Raw genomic sequence first — 6560 nt, 5'->3', positions numbered from 1 at the left:
TGGGGTTAAACAATATTCATCTTTAAGAAATATGTATGTAAAAACATAAAGTTCTTTAAACATAAAGTTTAGTTTAAATATATGTACAGAGCCTAGTTTAATTTCTAATATATAAAGCCATAAATGTGTGACACCACCTGTTTGCCTTAACCTATTTGACGGCATAATAGTCATACCACCATCACAATCAGTGGCGGAACTAGGATTTTCATTAAAGGGTTTAAAAAATATAAAGTAGTAAACAAACAAAGAAATCTACTATATATACATTAAAAATAACTTTAACTTCGTATATATAGGGTAATTTTAGCCGAACGGGTTCGGGTGAACCCCTGGCCGTTACTTGGCTCCGCCCTTGACCACCACCCACACCATCATTGTCATGTTTAGGGTCATCCAATCCCATATCCTCTTAATCAAAGGACACTTTAAGGCATGATCATCGGGGTGAGCACACCTTTATCTCTCTTGTTTTTTTAGGCCATAAAATGCTTCTTCTTAGAAGAAACAACGCGACTATCATAATCGTTGAAACATCGGGACTATCTGGATGAGGAAAATCATCGAGAACAATGGAATGCTCGGTCAGATGGCTAGCTGGATCTGCAGAAGATTCTGCATGCGTCGAAGACAACATATAAAAAGATAAGTATTTTTTAATTAGTAATTAATGAATATTGAATAAATCAAACATTATTAAAGTCTACCATGCGTCTCAACGGGGTCTTGTGCAGGATCCCCTTAAAGAAATGCACACCTGAATGGCTCAGAAGTATTCGACAAACGGGTCTCTCAGTCTACAGGCTTTGTTGCCTGTGGTTAAGGAAACTATAAAACTTAAATTAAAAAAGTAGTTTTTAAGCTAATCTTTGAATAAACTAAATATTATTAAAGTCTGCAATGCGTCTCGATGAGGTCCTCGACAGTAGCTCCTAAAGGAACCACACTCCTGGATGTCTCAAAAGTATTCGTTGGATGGGTATCACAATCTATAGACTCCATTGCATGCGCCAGAGGAAGCTACAAAATTTAAGCTAAGAATATAAGTACCTTTTAAACTAATATTGATGGATATTAAAAAAGTTAAATATTACTAAAGTCTAACCTGCATGTCGACGGGCTCCTATAGAGGCTGCACTCTTGGATGACTGAAACCCTCAGATTCTTTTTGAAAGATTCAAACGATATTAAGAGGTACGACACGTGCTAACTAAATTAATTTGGGTGTGAACGAGGGCGACCGATATGAAGGATATCATGTGGGCTCGGTAATAAGTATATGATGTGTATTTGAAGTGATTTAGGGTGGAAGGAGAGCCTTAGGCTAAATCAAGTTAGAAATTACACTATGGACTAAAGTTTCAAATGATTACACACAAGGCCTAACCTAAATTACAATAAGTATAAAGAGTTATTGGGTGCACTATATATCAAATTAAAGCTATTCGAGTCTAATTTCCAGCGGTTTAAATCGTTCATCGATTACGGTTCAATACAACAAGTTATGATTTTTCTTATGAAGTGTTGAAGAATGGCCAATCATCCGTGATTTTCTTGGAAAGACGAAGCAGCTGCATTTCATGTCAGCACCAATTAATTGAGAGGCCTGTGAAATTACATACATTTAGAAACGACATTCTGAAAGGCCGAGCAAGGATGAACACAGGCATAAATGAAATTACGAATCCAAGTAGGGGTAAATCGGTAATTCTTTCATTTCCAAAGAAGCAGATATATCCACTAAAGTATACACGTGTACTTGATTTGTCCTCATCCATGTACAAGTGTTATGTTCTCTCTCTTTCTTCCACAATTTCTCACATTTGTTCTTTTCCTCCTCCCTTTGGTAAGAATTTTCTGCGATATCTCCTTTTGTTTCTTGCACTTTTCTGTTAGTAATTGGAATATGGGTCTTTACACTTTCAAATTTTGTTCTATTTATCATCTGGTTTGACCTCTATTTTGGTCATCTTTTTTTGTTTTTATTGCAGTTTTGTTGCTGGTAATTCAGATTTGGTGGTATATGGTAGTTTCTAGCAAGAAATTATTCATGCATGTCACTAATTGTACGTAATTTCTTTAAGATATATTTTCTATAAGGAATTGCCTAGGGTTTGAATAAATAATCAGAACTAGCCAATTTATCTTTTTCTAGTCGTTTTTTTAATCATTGTAACATCTTTCCCTCAATTATTCTATTCTTGACTATGGGTAATTAGTAAAAAAAAAAATTCGAAATAGGTCTAATTTGTGAAAGAACTGTTTTCATTACTTTCCCTGTTGAAGTATCAATGTATTGTATTTTGATATTTCAAAAGTGAGATTCTACTTCATGTTCCTTGCTTTGATTTATCAATTTTTAATTTTATGTTTGCTCTCTTCATTCTTTGTTATTAGTTTGTAATGTTAGTTACTTCCCAAAGACCAAGAGACCAAATCTTTGTGTTCTAAGTCCTTTCAATTCCATAACTGGAGATTTAATAACCTCTGTTGATATATTCCCAAGATTTTAAGTGCGTCCAATGCTGACAGCGCTGCAGAGATTCACTGAAACTCAAGTATAAGGTGAGCCTTTTAACACCGCTGATGATTGTAAGTGCTATTTGTTTTGCGTATACTTAAAAATAGTAAAATTCCTCTGTAACAAATGCTTAGCCAAAATGGTCGGGGAATCAGCTTATCCAAGTGAAATTAAAGTAGCAAGTCAAACGACATTCCTCCCTTCTCTTTGTTGAAGAGTCAATATTCTCTACTCTCTGTAGTTATCAAGTTGTTTACATTTCTAGGTTATCTAAGAGCTTTTAAATTGATGTATAACATGCTCTTCCTTAATCTCCACATGAGCCACTTTATGCAGTAATGAAAAGTGTAATCGTCTCAAACTTTTTTATATTAGCACAATAAAGTATCCTTAGAGTCGCGTAAAGAAGCAAACTAGGTGAAATCCGAGTTAAAAGAAGTGCCTGATCAAGCCATTTGGATGATTTGATCCGGTATCACTTTCAGTTTTCACGAGCACATGTATAGGCTCATAGCTTAAGGGAGAAACTTTCTCAGATAGATGAATTTAGTTCATGTTGAGGTATTCCATTATTCTATTTCAGCTCGCAATTTAGTAATTTCTACTACGGGAATAATATATTACCTGCATGGAGACTTACATTTTCTGTCTTGAAATGCATATTGTGTTTACTTTAAACTAAGTGAAAGGCAGCTTCAACTGAATGAATTGCTATTATAAGTTTTTGAGAGCATGTACATATTAAACTGTACATTTGCACAAACTACTAAAAATATCTGCATTGGTCCGATGAGAAGAAATTTAGCCATTTTATGTACTTGATTAGAGTACAAAGTGACTCATTTAGCTGACCCTATAGCAGCAGTTTCTTGTTTTCTTTCATGTGCACTCTCATTCTAATAAAAGGTTCAAATAAGCTGATGTTTTCCTCATGTAATTTCGCAGTTTCCTTGTCCGTGGTCTCAATTATTAAAAAACATCAGCTTATATTCTTGAATTGTGTTTTAATCATTCTAATTTGATAATGTCAGTAAAGTTTATTTTCTTGCAATTTTAAAATGATTTTCTTTAGGAAGTTTCTTTCAGTAGTATATTACTAAGTAGTTGCATAATTTTTGGGTATTGTCTGATCTTTCGTGCTGCTAGGGGGGAAAGTTCAGCTATATACTTATCTTCTAATTTCATGTGATAGCTAATAGGTTCAAATGCTCAGTATTGTGCTTTCAGTACTATTCTATTCCTACATAAATAAGTCATAACGAGTGAAGTATTATATAGATTGTTCCATTTTTTCCTTTGGCTACTAATTTTTTTTTTTAAATTTTTGGTATTACTTTGGTAAATGATATGTAGAGGTATCCTTATTTTTACTTCTATCATGGTGACTTCAGGACTGCAACTAATTTTGGAGTCTATGTGTACACTAATACATGATATAAGTTGTGGCTCCGAACATAGTCGACTTTCCATTACATTGAGATACATGTTCTATGTGTGGTTGATAAATATTAATTACTTCTTCCAAATTTTCCTCCTAATTTTCTACACTAATGATTGTCAACCTTCATCTTCTAGGGGTAAACTTCAACCGTACAATTTTCTTGCTTTACAGAGTAATAGGGATGTGTTGCATTTCTGGTTTGTTTAGTCATTTCAATGTATATGTGGCAAGAATTGGTGATTTATGTCTATTTTTTCCATCCTTTCTTACCTTCAAACTGGGTATGCTTTCTCCTGATATGTTTTTGGTTCTCCCTTCTGCTTCTGCATCCTGCATTCATCTCTCAAACTAAAATGGTAACATCAAATATTGATGCACCAGAAAATGACTTTAGGATTCCATGTAAACATTTCTTTTATTTCAAGATGCCGCTCAACAAAAATTGTACAATGACATTCAGTCTTTGAATTTTAAGCATTAAATATATGACTAAGGGTGTAAATAAGGATTTTTTTAGATGAATCAATTCAATTAGGAAAAGGAATATTTTATAACATCACAATAAGAGGCTACAACTAATCGGTTTGTTTATAATAAGGTAATAAGTTCAAGTTGCAACATTGGTGATGGAAAGTTTGAAATGGTATCTTATGATCGAACTGAGATTGCAATGTCAGCTTAAAAAAGGTTTGGAATTCAACCCAGTAACATGTTGCATCTTCTTCCTCCATTTTGAGAAAATTAAAATAATTAGTGGCATGTCTTGAAAGATATACGTGTGAGGTGATTGTGCCTTTTGGTCTTTGCACTGGTAATGAGATACTTCTACAGCTAAAGCAAAAAGGAAAAAGGCATTGAGGAAAATTTCAGTTAGTATTCATTGAAAAATGTATTTTGGCATTATGCTCCCATTTAAGCACATTTTAAAGAGAAGGATATGCAGAGTCATATCATCTTTTTCGTTCTTAGAGTTGAATTGGTGTCAGCGAATCAATTTTAGTAAGCTTCCTTATGTTTTGTGCATGTCGCCATCCTATTTCTATAGGATCATATTTTTAACTTACTTTATTTTCATAATTACATGATACTTGTCATTCTCTTTCTAACTTATCGGATTTGTGAATTGTTATTGTCTACACAAATTGAGACATCTAACCCAGAACGTTGAGCCCGTGCTCAGCACGAGCATCCCTATCTAGTTATATTATAAATAGAAAGAAAAAAAGGTCAAGTTCACATAGGCTAAAATAAAATTAGGCAGCAAAGAATCTGTATCACTTTATAAGGCAAGGACAAAGCAATTGTCCATTTTCTAATTTCTGAGAAGCAACGAAGTGTAGCTCACTGTGCTGCTGTAACCATGAAATTCTTAGTGTAAAATCAAGGAGCTTTACAGCTGGTTTGGATTCACAAGTAACCATTCCACAACCACAAGAATATATCACTAGCTCTATTTCAAGAGAACTCTAGAATATTCTAAAATGGAGATTTTCAAGATTTGTCTTCAAGAAGTAATTTCTCTACTCAATCTTCGTACATTGTGTATGAATGAGTATATAAAGGTGATGTGCTAAATATTTAGTTGCCACAGAGGCGGGAAACATGATTTATGGTTATAAGTGACATGATATATTGATATGAAAATGGATTATAAAGAAAAATTACCTACTTTTTATAGTAGAAATATTTTAGAATTTTGAACTAAACTGACATCTTCATATTAGTAAATAAAATTTTATACAACAACATTCAACGAATTGTATTGCAACACACATGGTTAACATTTATTGACATTAATTAATCCTTTCTAATATAATTAACAGCAATAATATTACTATGTGAAATTGTAAACTTTATATATTTTGAAACTACTAAACTATAAACAATACAAGTATGAAAAGACATAGACCTCTTACTAAAAATCGGCTTTAAGCCACTAATGTTATTAATCCACCTATGCTTGAAGTAAGAAAATCAATTAAGGCATAGTATGGACCACAAAACATCAAGAAGAACACTTAAATCACCTCTGTCAATAACCAGACATTATTCATTGTTTTCTAACATTTATGAAATTGAGTGTGTAACTGATGTTTTGATTTCTTGTTCGTTCTAACTTGGAAGAACGTGCTATCCATTATCAAATAAACCAAACCGATTGACATTAAAATTTACCTTTCATCTTAAGGTTGAGAAAATACACCTTTAAATATTCAAATATATGACACATCAAAATCCTGGTGATTTCCCACCCAAGCAACAAATAATTGACATACTTTTGTGTCTTGAGTTGATTAACCTTGCGTTTAGCACTACCACTTTTTGATAAGTTCTTGCTGCGGTACGGGCTCTACTCCAAACGGAGTAGTAGGCCCTACTAGTAGGATGATTGGATATCAATTTGGATAGTGTGTTGCTAGTAGGATGATTAAGAAAATCAATTAAGACATAGTATGGACAACAAAACATCAAGAAGGAGACTTAAATCAGTCCTGTCAATAACCAGACATTCTTCAATGGTTTTTAACATTTATGAATTGAGTGTGTAACTGATGTTTTGATTTGATCCTGTAGTGAAGTATGACTCTAGCTCAAGAT

This window comes from Lycium ferocissimum, chromosome 8 (genome assembly GCF_029784015.1).
Source record: "Lycium ferocissimum isolate CSIRO_LF1 chromosome 8, AGI_CSIRO_Lferr_CH_V1, whole genome shotgun sequence".
NCBI lineage: Eukaryota > Viridiplantae > Streptophyta > Magnoliopsida > Solanales > Solanaceae > Lycium > Lycium ferocissimum.
Note: the sequence above shows the minus strand (reverse complement) of the source record.